Below are 17436 nucleotides of genomic sequence, written 5' to 3'. Positions count from 1 at the left end.
TGTCATATATCCTCTTCCTAGCTGAAGTATTTCACTGTGGGCACGACTGATTGGATTAGTCCCTAAAGCAATCAAGGATTTAGTCATTTACCCCCAAGATATCAAGCTTGTGTTTTTGCAGAAAGCGATGCGGTGAGTCCCATTAGCAGGTTTATTATCTGTTTAGGAGGAGGATTTATGATTGTAGTCGGAGGAGTTCTGTACAGTATTCGGCCAGACAGCGGCACCGTCCTTGTCAGTGAGCTTCATCCAAAGCTCACTTGTTGCTCGCTGAAACCAGATATTCCAGTCACACTTCCTTATACACTATGGATTAACTACTGTTTGAGGAGAGTCGAGACCAGCAAGTGTGTGTGTGTTTACCTCCTAAGCCAAATATCCTAGGTTACATGATCCTGATCTGCCCCACCCTCCTTCGCGGTGGGCTTTTGAAACTCTTCAGGATCCAGACTCAAACACCCAATAGCACCTCCCACGGGGACCTTGGATGAGGATCGGGGGCTTCAGAAGTCCTTTCCCTTGGTAGACCATGGGAAATTGAACACTGAATACTCATGGGGATAGGACTATGATTCCAGTGGCACCTCTGAAGATGAGGAGTCAGTGAGTCTCCCCCTCAATCCTTCTCTTCTGCCAGGGTAAAGAATATCCCTTTCTGAGGATTTGTCAGGAACATAAGAACATAAGTGCCATGCTGGGACAGAGCTTAGCATCCTGTCTCCCAACAGTGGCCAACCTGGGTCACAAGTACCGATCAGAACCCCAATAGTTAATCTGTTTCTTGTATTTCACTCCCAGGGAGGGATAAGTGCTGACTTTCCCGAGTCTAACTGGCTACTGAGTGTTTATGGATTTTTCCTTCAGGAACTTGTCCAATCCTCTTTTGAACCTCACTGTGTTATTTGCCTTGACCATGTCCTCTGGGTTTTTTTTATATTTTATTTTTAAGCAAATTACAACAAAATCTAGACAGCCATCAACTTGTCACTGAAATAAGGGCAATGTACCAGCAATATCTTTTATAAAGAAAAAAGGAAACATTTCAAAAAAAGAAAAGGAATATTACAGTATGATCAGCCTAAAGTACCAAGAAATAAAAGGAGACTAAAGATATATTGAGCGTGACTTTACCTCAAGCAATGTAAAAAAGGAAATAAGAGGGAGAGAGCAACATTAATATTATTCAAGGCGATAACCCAGGTTTAGCCAGCTGTATCCAATGATTGATTATATGAATCTAGGAAAAGCCTCAACTGTGATGTTTCAAAGTAAATATATCTAGCATTATTCATTTTCATAATACATTTACAAAGATGGCGTATAATAATATGGGCTCCCAATTCCAGGGCTTCCTGGCATTGCTAGAAATGTTTTCCTCCGTTCTTGTGCGACTCTAGTAATATTCGGATAAATCCATATTTTTTGTCCATAATATAACATATCCTTGTTTTGGAGGAAAAGCCTTAAAATTAGGTCACGATCAGAAGGAAAAACAAAACTAACAAATAATGCTCCACAATGGGCAACTTGCTCTTCCCCTGAGGTTTCCAAAGAAACAGATAAATCAGTAGTTAAAGGAGCTGATTGATGACTTCCCGAAAGTATTCCTTCTCTTTTCTCAGTGGAGGTATAATACATTTTTGCTATAAGTGAAGTTCTTCAGGAGAGATTTTCAAAATTTCCAGCATATACTGTTTAAACTAATCTCATGGAGAGAGAAGATTTATACAAGGAAAATTAAAAACTCTTAAATTCAAATATCTAACAGAGTTTTCCATATTCTCCAGTCTTTTCGAATACACCATGTCTCCCTGAATTAGCCCAGCTTGAACAGACTGTATCTGGGTGACCCGTAGGTCCAAATCTTCCAATTTAGTTTCAAGGGAAGAAATTGAAGATTCCGTAGTTTGAATTCGATTATGTACATCCACAGGTGCAGAGATCAAAGAGGAGATTGATTTTTCTAGGAACATCAGGGCCACCCAAATTTCATACAAAGGAATGACCGAAGGCTTGACCAGATTAGTCTTATGAATAGAGCTTACCAGTCTATCCCGGCCGGGGGCATCCAAATTTCCTTGGGTTCCGGCAGGGTTCTCTCCACCAACAGGAGTAGAAGCCAAGGCAGGAAAATTTGGCACTCTACTTCCTCTGCCGAGGTCTATTGGCAGCAGCGACAAGTCTGCGGTTTGTTTCCTGCAAAACTTTTATCCTACTCGGCTTTTATGCCATCCTTAACATATAGTGCCATCCCTCCACCAATTTTATCTGCCCTGTTCTATCAGTATAATTTGTACCCTGGTATCATAGCGTCCCGTTGATTATCTTCCTTCCACCACATCTCTGAGATGCCTATTATGTTTATACTTTCCTTTAGCACCATACATTCTAACTCTCTAGTCTTATTTTTCAGTCTTCTTACATTTGCATATATTTTAAAGTTGTTTTATTTGCATTTTTATTTGCATATTTGCCTACAACCAGCTTGTTATCAGATGATGCATGCAGTTTGGAGTCATTTTTTATATTTGTGCTCTGAATTTAAATATATCTGGGTTTTTTCAGCTTTTACAACTACCTCTCTATTGGGATGTTCTGGCTTGGTTTGCCAGTACCTTTTGAAGAAACCTCCCGCCAAGCCATGCGCTACTGAGTGACTGTCAGCTTTTCCCCATGTTCTACTTTAAAAGCTGCTCTATCTCTTTTTTAAAAGTTAAACCTGTAGAGTCCATTCCATTTATGGAGGAGATCAGAAACAAAATGCTGGAATTCTTCAGTTTATGAAGCCTCCTAAGGAGGTTGTGGCAGTCCCAGTCCACAAAATTCTTCAGGAGGTACAGACAAGGATCTAGGAGGGATCCAAGTTGGCCGCGAGCTGGTGAGACGCACTTGGAATGGCTCTGCGGTCCAGATTTCCTGTGATAATGCCGTATTCTGGTAGAAAACGGAGAGCTAAAGAATGCGAATCGCAATTACCTGTGGTGACGTGCCCAATTTATTTTCACGTGCGGCGAGGCCTGGAGATTCCGGGAGTTGGCTCGCTGGGGAACACCCGGGAGGAAGCTGTACTCAGTGCTCCCCAAGAGCTACAGGCATCTCTGTCCCCGGAAGAGCGGTATGCCCCGGCCAATCCGGCCGAGGCTAGAACCCAAAGCTTACCTTGGGAGTCAGCATCACTGGAAGCAAGCAGCATAGCTGAGACCCATGCAAGGGGAGTAAGCCCCACTAGAGGGCCCCTAATGATTGGGGGATCTGGTGAAGAGTCTTACCTGCCTGAAGTCCAGCAACCAAATGGAGGTGCAACTGGCAAGACCGAACCACGGTTAATCGAGTTGGTGAGACTTGCTCAAATTACTCTTGACATAATCTGGGACACAATATGCTTACTGAATGGGAATATTGCTAGTCATCTGAAGCCTATAGTTAATTCCCTAAATGGGTTGGAAGACCATATGAGGAACATGGAAAGAGAGGTTAAGAAAAATCATGAAGAATGTGAGACTATAAAAAAGGAAGTTAACACAACTAAAGATGTTCAGTATTCCATTATAAAAGAAAATTTAAGAATGAAAATGGAGTCTATTGAAAACCAGGCTCGGGCAAAAAATATTCGGCTTATAAATTTTCCTAAAGACCCTATAATCACACCGAGGGAAATGTGGAAGAGGTTTCTTCTAGAAACTCTTAAAATATCTGAACAGACTTTGCCTTTAATCTCAAGGATTTACTATATATCACCCATAAAAAGGGGTAATGAGCTTCGTGGGGGACAGATTTGCTCAATTCTAGAACCTCAATTGGATGTGACTAACATTATTGAAAATACGATGAGTGAGCAGGTCATTCCTGCTGGAGTCAGACAAAGAATGGATATTTAAGAGGTTTTTTTTGTTTTCAATTTGAAAGTTTTCTGGGTTTGAAAGTTCAAGTTTTCCCGGACTTGGCAAAAGAGACTCAAAAAAAAGGAAACAATTTCTTATTTTAAAACCTAAGGTGTTAGAAATGGGGGCTGTATTTTTTCTAAAATTTCTGTGTACGTGCCTTGTAAAGTATCAAAGTACTTCATATTTTCTATAACCCTTCACAGCTTTCCTCTTTTTTAAGTGAAAGATCTTCCCCAGTTGTTAGCTTATCCTCTGTCGTTTAAAAATCTGTAAGCATAGCCACTTAAAAAGAATGGGCCTTATAGTAACCAGCTTATTGTCCTGTATTTAGTTGTACTATTTCCATGAGGTAGTGGATTGGATCCCAATTTTGGGAACTAAATACATTATTGATTAAAATTGTTTTTCCTGATTTTTTTTTTTTTTTTTATTTGTATAAGTATTCTGGGTAGTCATTATGTTTTTCCGTTCAAGTGTATAAATTCTTGAATATGTAATGGAAATTTTATAAATAAAGAATTAAAACAAAAAAGACAAGGATCTGGGAAACCCCCCCCCCCCCTTTCCTGTGGCTTCCGTCAAGAAGATGGGTGCGATTTATCTCGTCCAGAAGGCTTCAGGGTTCAACAAGAGACAGCTGCAGCACCAATCTGCGATGGTTGAATCTAGTCTTAAGAAGGCCAAGAGGATTAGGACTCCTTTCTCAGAGTTGCTAGGGAAGGAGTCCAGGGCCCTGTACAATTTTGTAAGGAAGTTTTACAAGAGCGTTATGCTCAGTGCACGCATTGTCTCCTACCAGCTCTTTATGGGTCAATACATGTGGTACCTGCTGAAGCAGATGCAGAAGGTGGCTAAGCAGCTTCTTCAAAAGCAGCAGGATGCCCTCCAGTCACTGGTGGACAAAGGCCTGGTGTGTGGAAAACACATAGTCTGCTCAACCTTTGATGTTTTCAAGATGGCATTTGAATGTCTGCCATGGTGACTGGCATACACAGGCTCGCCTGGCTATGGGCCTCTGATCTCTATTCAGAAGTCCAGGAATGACTTGTTAATATTCTGTGTACAGGAGAGAATCTCTTTGGAGATAGGCTTAAGGAGGCAGCTGCACATATCCCAGATACAACATGCCAGCAGCTGTCTGCTGGCACTCCAGACCCGGCCTCATCATGTAGGAGGTACCTGGGAGTTAAGTGGAGGAGGCACTATCCTCTGCTCCCTTGATCCCGCCGACAGCAGCCCAGTCAAAACCTGGGATGGGGTTTTGTCTGGATCGTAAAGTACATAGTCAGCATCCCAATACCCATGCTGGAAAGCCCTTCCTGTCAAAGGCAGGCTATATAAACTGGTGGCTCGGTGTATTTCAGATGCGTGGGTCCTTAGCATTGTCAGAAAGGGGTACAGTTTAAATCTATCGTGCTTCCCACCAAATCAACCACCAGTTGGGGGTCACTTGACACATCAGGAACTGCTACAAAAGGAGCTCTCCTACCACTTACAGACCAATGCAGTCGAGCCTGTTCCACCAAAGGAAAAAGGGAAGGGATTCTACTCCAAGTACATTCCTGATTCAGAAGAAAATACGGAGACTCCATCCCATCCTAGACCTAAGGTTCTTGAACAAATTTATCAAAAAAGAAAAGTTCAAGATGGTTTCTCTGAAACCTTAACTCCTTTATACAAAAAGAGGATTGGCTATGCTCTCTTGATCTAAAAGATGCTTACATCCATATAGAGATATTCCCTGGTAACAGGATATATTTCAGATTCGTTGAGAGACTGTCTCCAGTTTTGCGTACGACCTTTTGGCCTAGCATCAGCCTCACGTGCCTTCACTAAATGCTTTGCCATGGTGACAGCACATCTACGCAAGGGGTAAATATGTATCCCTCTCTGGATGACTGGCTGGTCAAGAGCACATTTCAGGTGGGAGCAGTAGAGTTCATGGGCATGACCATCTGGTTGTTGGAGTTACTAGGATTTATCAACTACCCCAAGTCTCATCTTCACCCATCACCTAAATTGGAATTTATCAGAGATCTGCTAAATACGATCAGGTGAAAGTCTCTTTCTGCAATATCTTGATGTCTGCAATGAAGGTATTTAGATGAGTCAGCATGGGACTTGCTGATGTTGTTGGGTCTTATGGCATCAAATGTACCTGTCAATCCCTTGGCACACCTCCATATGTGGAGCAACCACTCAGGATCTAAGAGTCGGCATTCATATCACACAACCTATCAAAGACTCTGTCCTTACAATGCCTGAATCCAACCTGGACTGGAGAGCTCAATGAAGAAGGGCTAAGCACCCAGGGTTTCTGATCTGCTCAGGAGAAGTTCTATCAGATACATTTCTTACAGCTAAGGATGATTGGTACACTTTAAAGGCTTTCAGAGATCGGTTGTCCAACAGGGTTATCTTGGTTCAAATGGACAATCAGATTGCAATGTACTACATCAGCAAGCAGGGAGGCAAGGGATTGTACCTCCTGTGTTATGAGCTGTCCAGACATGGGACTGGGCCATTTCTCAAGGGATACTTCTCAGGGCTGCATACCTGGCTGGCATGGAGAACTATGATACTCATAACCCTCTTTGGCAGCTTGGATTCAGTGCCAAGAAGTACCGAGTCATGCATCTGGGATGCGGTAATCCAAAAGAGCTGTATGTGATGGGAGGTGAAACACTGATGTGCATGGACCAAGAGAGGGATCTTCAGTGATGTCTACTGTAAAGCAAGTTATGCTGCATTAATGTTCTATGTAAACCGGTATGATGTTCCCAACGAATATTGGTCTATAAAAAAAATGTTAAATACTGATCTGAAGGCAGTGAAGCAATGTGACAAGGCAATAGCTAAAGCCAGAAGAATTCTGGGCTGCATAGAGAAGAATAATCAGTAAGAAAAAGGAGGTGATAATGCCCTTGTACAGGTCCTTGGTGAGGCCTCATCTGGAGTACGATGTTCAGTTCTGTATTCTGTATCTCAAAAAGGGTAGAGATAGGATGGAAGCAGCCCAGAGAAGGGTGAAAACGAAAACAGCCAAAGAATTCAAAGTGGCATGGGATAAAAACTGTGGATCCCTAAAGGCTAGAGGATGGAAATGAAGTAAAGAGGGCATGGAGGTAACTTGCTGGTGTGGTGGTTACAACCCTTAACCAATAAGCCTTGATATTTTTTATGCAACTGTAACATTGCTCTCTGCTTCAACAGCAGGGGGAAAAAGGGGAGATGAATTCAGACAACCAATGAGGGGCCCCGCCTTTTATGGTCTGGGGAACTGTTAAGCATGGTGGTTACCTGCACAGAGAAGCAATTACTACCCTTAATACAAGCAAAGGGATTACTACCCTTAACCAATAAACCTTAATGCTTTTGACGCAACTACATCACTCTCTGCTTTGGCGGTGGAGGAGGGGGCCTGGTAGATGGAAGAGGAATTTGATTCAGATGACCACCAACATGGGCCCTGATTTTTACATACAGGACTGCTTTTAAGGCCAGCTCCATAATTTATTTTTTTATATTCTACTTTTCGGCACTTCAAAGGGTATATCAAAGCAGATTACACATCAGCATTTCTGAATTTTCAAGAAGGCTCATTGAATAACTGCACGGAGCGGCATTTGCTACCCTTTAGAGAAACATATGGTAACCTGCACAGTGCGGCAGATACTACCATAAAAACATGCTGGCAGTCTGGCTGGACCATTTGGTCCTTTTCTGCTGCCATTACTATGTCACTATGTTGGCTGAATATAAACCAGAGAGTGACAACATAGTCTGTAATGGACAGTTGGACCATTAGTTACCATTCACATATTCCAACATACATCCCCACTTCCAATATTTACTGACGCTGGTGATAAGCCAAACCAATTTGATACTTAATAATGAGTGACCATCATAATAGGCTTCATCGATATAGCATGACGCTTTTAGACTCTGCCTTATATATAATCATAAGTCTCTGGTGGTTAGTTGTTATATACCAAAACAATTTTTTAAGCTTTTTTTTGTATGCAGCATTTAAAAATCCAGCTATGAATTACTTAGCTTAGTTTAACGAGTCAATCGTTCCATTGTAACTACTATAATTCTCGATGGTCGATCATCTCCTCAAATTATTTGTAGAATAGTCGTCTTGTTTTCCTTTGTACCAGGTCTCCCCCTCAGGTCTCCCGACACGGGACTGTATTTCGGACATACTAGTCCTTTATCAAGGGAAATATTAATATGGCGGATTGGCGTGAGGGCATGAGACAGATCTGGTTCCCACTCCTCAAGAAGATGTCCATCAGGGAACCAATCAAACTTCATCAGTCAGGATCAAGACAGGTTGCGCCATTCCAACATCAGGTCCCTAGTGCTCACTGCCAGGATGTTGAGAATTTGCTCAGGCAACACCTTGATCTGTCTGAGGATGAGTTCATTTCTTTTGGCTTCAAGAATAGATTCACTAGAATGTCCTATGGATTTAAGTGGAGGAGGTTTACTTTTTGATGTGAGCACTAAAACCCTAGTACCTTTCTTCTGCTCCACACATTAACCATTGGATGACCTTCTACATCTATTCAGTTCTGTCCTTAATACCAGCTCAGTAAGAGCTCATCTTAATGCAGCTGGCGCACCTATCATTACCATGTAGAAAGTAAACCCATCTTTATACAGCCTTTAGTCATCCAATTTATGCAGGGTCTGCTTCATCTGAAGTCTTCATCAGGCCTCCTGTTGTGTCTTGGTAACTCCAGTATGGTTGTGTCCCAGCTGATGACAGCTCCCTTTTGTGCCACTGTGCTCTTATGACCTGAAGTGCTTGATCAGGAAGGTCGTATTTTTGGTGGCTGTCACTTTAGTAGACAGAGTCTTGCATAACTGCTTCAGAGCAGTTCTAAAGTTATTCGGCCTCGTGTGGCTGGATAATGTTACTTTACCTGGATATCGTCTGGGTAAGTTGCACATGTTAAGGAAAAAAAACCAAAACAAGTCGCAGGCCTCCCAGCCCGATGGCCCCCCCCCCCCCCCCCCCGTTACCATCATATATATCTACCCCCTACCCGCTTGGCTGTCCCCACAAGCTGGAAAAACCTTAACAATTTTTGGAAACCTTTACAGCTTTCATAAGATCGCCTCCAGCCTGCACCTCCCCGCTAAAAATACTTTAAATATCCCTCCTCTGCCTCCCCCAGTCATCCCCCCCTCCCCTTACCTCCAAAGGCTGAGAACAGTGATCCTGGCTGCATCTAGTAATAACCAGCTTTAGGTTATTACTTAAGTAAGTCTTCCAGTGTTACTTATTCAGTCAGTGGCCAGTTAGGGGTAAAGTTATCTGGCTATGTGTAGCCGGATAACTTGTCCTTGAAACGGCCTACTGAATACCAGCCTCACATAATACCATGCATATTCAAATATATTAAAAAAAACAAAACAAAACTTGGTAAATCAAAATATAAAACTATCTAAATAGCCCCAACTGCCAAAAGACCTCGTTAACCCTCCTCTTTCAAGAGTTTTGCAAACGCTTCACATTTAAAAATTATTTTATAATGTATATATTCTGTATATATTATAATGTATATATTATAATGTATATATTCTGTATATATTATAATGTATATATTCAAACAAGCATTCCCTGAGAGCTAAGGACAGGAATAAAGTTATCATTCAGTTTTCACTCACCCCCTCGCCCATAGCATAAAACCTCCGTAGAATTCAATTCTGAATCTGTATTTACCCACACAATTATATCATGCATTTACTCACAAATTACAACTATTATTTTAACGGTTTATTTATCTATTTTACAACTATTATTTTTAACTATTTATTTATCTATTTTAACTGTTTCCTTGTTCCGTTAACTTGTTTTAGTAATTTTTTTCTACATTATAAATTTGTTATAACTTGTTGCAATGTAAACCTTGTTCAATGTAAACCGCTAAATGAAGCGATAGTTTGAGTTCCTTGTAAACCGGGGTGATATGTATTCTATACAGGAACCTCTGGTCTAGAAATACTATAAATAAATAAATAAATAAAATAAATTAACATATTTGTAGCAATGCCAGCTTTGAACATCTCCTATTTCAAAGTCCAAACCCGATGCTCAGTCTGGAGTCCCCATCAGAGGCTGGGCAAATATCAATCACTTTACCTTGAGCTTCCCAACTTTTGTACTCATCTAAAGCTTTTTATTTTTGCTGCCGTTGATGTAAGACTTGACTCAGTCTTGTGAACACAGAGATCCAGATGTTTTACTTTAGCTTACCTTTTTTTTCCATTTTTAACAGCAAATTCTGATCTTGTTCATGATTCCGATTGCAGAATCACAAGGTATATTTAGAGCTCAACCAAATGATGTTAGCGTTTTGAGGTGTTGAAGAGGATTCTTGGGTACTGCGGAGATGGCCACTCCCACAGGGAGGAGCCCTGTGAGGAACCGCAGTACTAGGCTAGACTCGATACACACAGACACAGAGAATTTGCATTTATTATACAGCTCGATGGTACTGCCCGGGGTGGACAGTAGTAAGGCAACCCAGTAGAAGCAGTCCAGGGGTCCTCGGCAGAGGAGACCAGTCCCATTCTTGAGTAGATGAAAGGCAGCGCAGGGTAGCAGAGGCAGGACCCGGATGTAGACTCCAAGTGCTGAACTGAAAGTAGAACAGACTGAGAGTGTTAGTACTCACTGAGTAGTTAGCCGTATTGATGGAGATCCAGACAGGCAGAAGCGAAGCAGTTGCAGGCATCAGTGTAGGGAGCGCAGGCCCTCGAGGAGCGAGTACCCGGTTTCCCAGATAGGTACCTGAAAGAGAGAAGATGGGCCCCTGAGGAGCGGGTACCCAGGTTAGCGATGAATTACCCCAAAGGGCAGAGAGAGAGCTTCCAGCGGCTGCTGGGAAGTGGCAGAGCAGCTTAGACTGGAGCGATTCTAATCCTTGCTAACTCAGTTTAAGGTCTATCCAGTACTGAGCGGTAAGAAGAGCTGCGTTAGTGCCCGGCGCACCCGCGGTTGCCGCACGCACAGTGCAGCTCACCTACCGCTCGATCCTGAACTATAATTTCATGCAAATGTAAACCGCGTCTAAGAAGCGTCCGTGAAGCGTTAGGCCTGCGCAACCCATTTTACTGGATAGAGCGCCTATACAGTATCCTGGGTGCGCGGGCCTAACGCTTCACGCCACGCTGGCATCTATCATTTCAAATGTCATTTGAATTGACAGATACCAGGAAGTCGGGACTGCCAGTCCCCCCTCCCCTCCTCCCGAAGCAGGGCGCGAAAAGCAGCCTTGCTCCGGGAGGAGGGAAGAAGGGGCTGGTAGTATGAAGCGGTGAAGCGACTTTCATTTTTGCACCCCCCTCCGGACATCGGACGACCTCTCCTGCCTCCAGCTGCTCGCGAAGATATGGACGCCTGCAAAAAGTAAGTTGCTTCGCCGCTTCACACTGTCATTGTCTCTTTTTCCCTCCTCCCGGAGTAAGGCTGCTTTTTGCGCCCTGCTTCGGGAGGAGGGAAGAAGAGACACTGACAGTGTGAAGCGGCGAAGCAACTTACCTTTTGCAGCTCCCTCCGGACATCGGACCTCTCCTGCCTCCCGCTGCGCGACTTACTTTTTTTTCCAGCCGTCCGGCCATCAGCAGGAACGGATCGTGGCTCCCCTGCCTCCCGGCAAAGATGGACGCCTGCACGGGGGAAAGCGGCCCCTGTGCATGCAATTGGCCGCTCAAGACGTGATGTCACATGCCGTGACGCCAAATGTCGTGATGTCACGTCTTGAGCGGCCAATTGCATGCACAGGGGCCGCTTTCCCCCGTGCAGGCGTCCATCTTCCCCGGGAGGCAGGGGAGCCACGATCCGTTCTTCCTGATGGCCGGACGGCTGCAAAAAAAAGTAAGTCGCGCAGCGGGAGGCAGGAGAGGTCCGATGTCCGGAGGGGGCTGCAAAAAGTAAGTCGCTTCGCCGCTTCACACTGTCAGTGTCTCTTCTTCCCTTCTCCCGAAGCAGGGCGTGAAAAGCAGCCTTAGGGAGGAGGGAAGAAGAGACACTGACAGTGTGAAGCGGCGAAACGACTTACTTTTTGCTTTTACGTTTTTTTCGCTTTTTTTTTTTTTTGCTTCGGGAGGAGGGGAGAGGACTGGGGCTGCCCCGGAGACCGGCACCCATGATCGCGGCCGGGGCAGGTGAGCGGGGGCTGGGGGAAAGCTTGCCGCCTACCCTTACCCCTGCCTCTACCGCAGGGGTAAGGGTAGGCGGCAAGTTTGCAGGTTAAACGCGCGACAAAACGGCAGGGAAAGATAGCGATAGTCGGGGCGCGGGTTACGGGATGCTAGGGAATAGCTAATTCGCTCGTTTGCATGCAGTATGCATGCTGCGTGCGGAAGGGGTTGGCCGGGGATTTTAGGACGCGGTAGGAGTAGGTTAAAGGGGATTCGGGATCGCAGGAAGGGCTAACGCGGGTTAGGAGCGGGGTAAACGCGGCCGCACTTTACTGGATAGACCCGTAAGTTAGCAAACGAAGGGCAGGCTAAGTGCCAGGATGTGATGATGTCACTCGGAGGTTCCTGCCACGACGTGGATAAAGACGAGGGTAGCGTGCGTGCGCGCACCCTAGGAAGCCCTTAGGAGAAACATGGCGAACGCCGTTGCCGATCCGGGGACGCCGGGGAGAGCGGTATGAAGACGCGGTGGCAGCCAACCTCCCAAGGCTTGATGAGAGAGAAGGAAGAAAGGTGAGGCACAAAGGTCGATGCCGTCTGAGACCAGACGCAACAAATGAAGAGTGTCATCGATCAAATTAATGCAACATTTTATCCTAAGTTTTCTACAGAAAATATGGTGTTATGAAATCATGTCTGTTCCCTTCCACCACCCTCGCCAAAATAACTTTTTACCCGTTCATCCAATTTCATTTACATTTCCGTAGCAAGATCCCCTGGGTCACACATTTCATGTGCCTTTGACACTGTGACACGTAGAATTCCTGTCTCATTTTCTTTCCTATTTGGAAATCATGCCGTTCCGTTGAAAGTTCAGGTAGACCAAGAGTATGCTGTGATGTCTTCGAACATTTTGAAAGCCATCCTGCCATTGGTTACTAGTCATGACCATGTACAAATTTCTGTACCAGAGAAGGAGACGAGGCATCTTAAAATGATCACACATCTCCTTGTTACCTGTTAGCATCACATGTTTAGTTTAGTTCAAGAGCTCCCAACCTTTCAGGGAACACTGAGCTCTTTTCAACTTCAAAAAGTTTCATGGCCCCCCCCCACACACACAGAGTTCTCTTAAATTTTTTGCATGCCACAACAAAAGAAATAATATGCACTCCAGAATCATTCATAATGTGTAAATCTTTGACCTAGACTGAATACATAGGGGGGGACAATTTCCAAAGCTTTGCAGAAATAGCCCTCGTAATTGAAGGTTGAGGCCATTCCACCCTCCAGTCCAGCTGCAATGGGGAAAAGGAAGCAAGTCAAAACAGTTCCAGCTTGGTGTGACCTGGCAGAAAATCAGCACCAGGGCCTGCAGACCTGCAGTCTCATTTTCAAAGGGAAACCTGCCTGGGGAGTTTCCTTTTGAAAATTTGGATGCGGGGGAAAGCCAGTACTTTTGTTCCTGCGTACTTTTCATCTGCTTTGAAGCAGGTGCAAGGTACATGCGTGAAAGTATGCACGAGGATTTCAAAATTAAATCTCTGCATGTACTTTCCATCAACCAAACCTAGCCCTGCTCCTTTTTCCCCTGCAGGTAAAAGTCTGCCTGCTTTTCCTAGCGTAGCTACTTTTATCCTCCGTGATGGGGAAGAGTAATTCTTAAAAGGGGCTTTTCACATTAGCAAACAAGTGTTTACCCACATACGTTTTGAAACTTACCCTCCCTGAAAATTGACCCCCATTTAGCTTACTCTCCTTTTATACTTAATTTTCTTTTATGATTCTTACAGACTCATACAGAAAATGAGTCACAAAATAATTTAGAGTTTAGAAAAAGCAAAACAATAGCTCCCCTTTCAATGGGAAGAAGGCTAATGAGATTTCCATGTCTGTCTGTCTGTCCCCCTAAATAACATTTGTTTAATATCCTATCCACACCTGGCCATTGTCTCGTCCTCCTTCCTCCATGATCCCTGGTGGTCTTCTTTCCCTTCTTCCCTCCTGGACCTTGGTGCTCCTCTAGCCCTCCCTCTCTCTGTCCAGCATGATTCCTGGGGATCATTTCCCCTTTTAGGCTGCCATTCACGCTCACTCTCCTTTACCAGGTCAATCAAGGATTCCTGTCTCCCTGTTTATCCCCTTATTTCCTCTTTCATTCCTGTCTCATGCCTTCTCCTCTCTCTTTCCCCTTCATACTGTCAACCCCAGTCCTGTTCCCTCCTTTCTTCCTTGGAGCCATTCTACTCGCTGTTTTTGGTGCGGTGCAGCTCTCCTCTCCTTTATCTCTGTCAGGCCAGTGGCAGAGCACTTGGCAATAGTGGGAAATGGTTTCTCACCGCTGTGATAACCCAGATTTCCTCTGCTTTCCCCAGTGTGCAGCAGAGGCTGCAAAGTTTCTGACAGCCACAGTAAGGTGCGGCAGTGGGTTTTATGACTCTCGAGGGCTCTTTCCCACCTCTTTTAAACATGTGGCAGTGCAGTTTGAGGCTTCTAGTGAGGGCGAATGACCTCTTACTTTCCCTCCTCCTCCTGGTCTGCAGGAATATGGGATGACGTTTTCAGGACCATTACAGGCCCCACTCTCGCTTTCCTGGCCTGTGGCATCAACTGAGCTAATCGCAGGTAGCCTGCTCATGTTCTCCCTAGCGAAACTTTTTCTTGCATCCCTTTTGGAGGACCCTCTGGGATGGTCTTGCTGACCCCAGGTCGGGAACCACTGGTTCAGTGTAAAAAGCTCCTTGAGGTAGCCTGTATAAGGATGAGCTGCCAGCAGTAGTGCCATTATCACAAGGCTGTTCCTTTTATTTGCTACTGGTAACTTTTTTTTTCTCAAACTAAAAGTAATTCCTTTTCAGCACAGTTTTTGATATCTACTGAAAATCCACTACCTCGACCATTTGTCAATTATTTCATAGTTTAAAAAAAACAAAACCTAAAACTAAATTGCACCTACAATATGCAGGGCTTTATTACTTTAAACATTTAGTTAGAAAGTAAGTTGAAAATATTCTCCATTTGTCTGTGGTATTTCCCCCTCCCCCTCTGCTTTTACCTGTTTCTGGTTCTTCTTTCTGCTTTGCATTTCCAGTTCGCTCCTTTCTTTATCTCCTTCCATATTTCTTCACCACTTTCATCTCGCCGCTCTCCCTTTTTTTCTCAGTTGTTAGTCCTCTCCTTGTCTTCCATCCCCATCCCTTGCCCTCTGTGCCTCTCCCACCATTGGTTCCCCTTTATATAGCAGCAGCCTGCACCTGGAGGTCTGTTGCGCTGTCGCCGCTTCTCTTTATAATGCATCATTGCTGCTGCTCTCTGAGGCAGGGCGCGGGAGGGATGCAGCTTGGAGATGGAGGAAGCATGGCAGTCTGGAGAGCAAGGTTAGGTTGGGGGGGGAGGAGGTGAAGCTATGAGGGTGCCAACTGGGGTGGGTGACACGAACTTGGCTTGGCTTCAGTGCAGCGTAGCCTTTTGCGATGTTGATGTTCAAAAGGGTTTGTCCGGCTAACTTAAAAAAAAAAAAAAAAAAGTAGCCCTACAAATCCCCTAGATTCGACATTCCCACCCCTCTCACAGGTGAAATTTTACCCGGGTATGTCATTAGCCGGCTAAATGTTAGCCACATGGAAAAGAGAGAGAGGATGGGGTTGGGTTCCAGCAGCACGGCTGAAAGTTATCCGATGTTTGGCACTAGCCGAAAAAACTTAGTTGGGTAAATCAGGTCGGGCGGAAATGCTGTTCTAAGCAGGCTGTATTCAGCAGGACACTTGCCTGGGTATATTCCACCGCATATCCGGATAAAGTTATGTGGGTAACTTGACTGCTCATCAGCCCAGTGAATGTTGATCTCTGTGAGACCAATGAACAGAGCAAAAGCCAGATTCACCACTCGAGTCTTAAGATGCACCCATCTCTACTGACTGACTGTTCCCTCCAAGCTCCTGAAGCATTAATCTGTCACTTGTCTGGTACAAAAATAAAAGCTAAGAGGTAGGGAAGGGTTCCCCGACTTTACTGCAAATGTACGCTCAGAAAATGCCTAAGGACTCTTCATTTCATGAGCATTGAGCATATATACTGAAAGATTAAAGTGCAGCTCATTGTAGGCAGTCACTGCAAAAGCCTTCTTCCTCTGGAGATTAGTGGTCAGGTCTGGCTTAGCTCCCAGAAGAGAGAGCTTGGCGATCCTCAGACATTTGTCTGCTTTACAGGAATCGCAGAACAATTGCACAGCACTTGCAGCTTCTCAGCAGAGCGCCCAGATTGGAAGGAGCTTAAAGGATACTCCCTGTCAATTGCGAGTGCAACGTAAGAGCTGTGTGGGAAAGCTGGCAGAGTCTGCTTGCACTAGGGCAGTCATTAGTCTGTGTTTTAGGACCACAGACTCATAAATAATGTTTTGTTTAAAATGATTTTTTAATGGTACCCTTGAGAAATGATTTCACAGCAGACGGCAATAAAACCATTACATAAAATAAATTATGGGATAGGGGAGTTTCAAGCCTTGTACTAAAATGAGTCATGGCACAGAATGGTATCTTCTTTACCAGGGTGTGTCAGGGGCAGGGTCTCTCTGCAGAGAAGCCCTCCAGATTTCTTAGCCAGCCTGACTCCTGGGACCTCAACAGGTCCCTTCGAGTGGACATTAAAACGATTTGGTGGGAGTATAACTTTTCAGAGAGCTCTCTGGATCCAGTTCGCTTTAGGCTTTTATGCATTAAACATCAAAACTGATGTGAATATGAAAGTTTCATAGCTATCAAGCCACCAGCTGGCAGGGAGAATGCCAGAGCAGATTGTGTTGAATAGCGGACCTATGAATTTTTATTTTTTTTTTGCCTGCCCAGCAGGACTGGCCGTACAAAATGCAGACTGTAATCGCACAGGTAAGCAATAAAAGCACTGTATTGGGATACTGGAGGGATACAAGAGGGCCTTAGTTGCCGGCAATGTAACTGTCCCTGGTAAAAGTCACTGTCCCTTTACTGGGACCTGGTGCTGTTTGTGCTGTGTTGTCGCCGTGGCTGGATTTTTGTTTCCCCATTGCTCTTCTGTGAGCACTCTGGTTTCGCTGTGGGCCCTCTCTTATGTGTGTTCTTCACTCAAGGCAGAGAAACGACGTGACCACTTCTGGCGGGAGACTTTGGACTAGTCATTCTCTGCCTTTCTCTCCCTCCTAACCCCACGCTAGGTTCGCCTTTATCTGTCCATCTCCCCCTAGGCTCCTGTGCTCCTCCACCATTTCCCCCTCCCCTTTCAGATTCTTGTCTGTCTTCATCTCACCTCCTCACTGAGAACAGCTCGGCAGCTCTCAGTGCAGGGCCACATCAAGAGCACGCATTCAGTCCTATAGTGGATCGCCCGCCCCACATACTTCCTCTCTAACAGGCCAATA

The 17436-nt window shown here is 44.7% G+C and overlaps 1 protein-coding gene across 2 annotated transcripts in view; it reads left to right on the top strand.

Annotated features, from left to right (window-relative positions):
- RAB11FIP5 (RAB11 family interacting protein 5) overlaps positions 1 to 17436 on the top strand; it is a 265942-nt gene that overhangs the window by 139217 nt on the left and 109289 nt on the right. The window lies entirely within an intron of this gene.

This window comes from Rhinatrema bivittatum, chromosome 1 (genome assembly GCF_901001135.1).
Source record: "Rhinatrema bivittatum chromosome 1, aRhiBiv1.1, whole genome shotgun sequence".
NCBI lineage: Eukaryota > Metazoa > Chordata > Amphibia > Gymnophiona > Rhinatrematidae > Rhinatrema > Rhinatrema bivittatum.
This window is presented reverse-complemented; position numbering and strand designations above follow the sequence as displayed.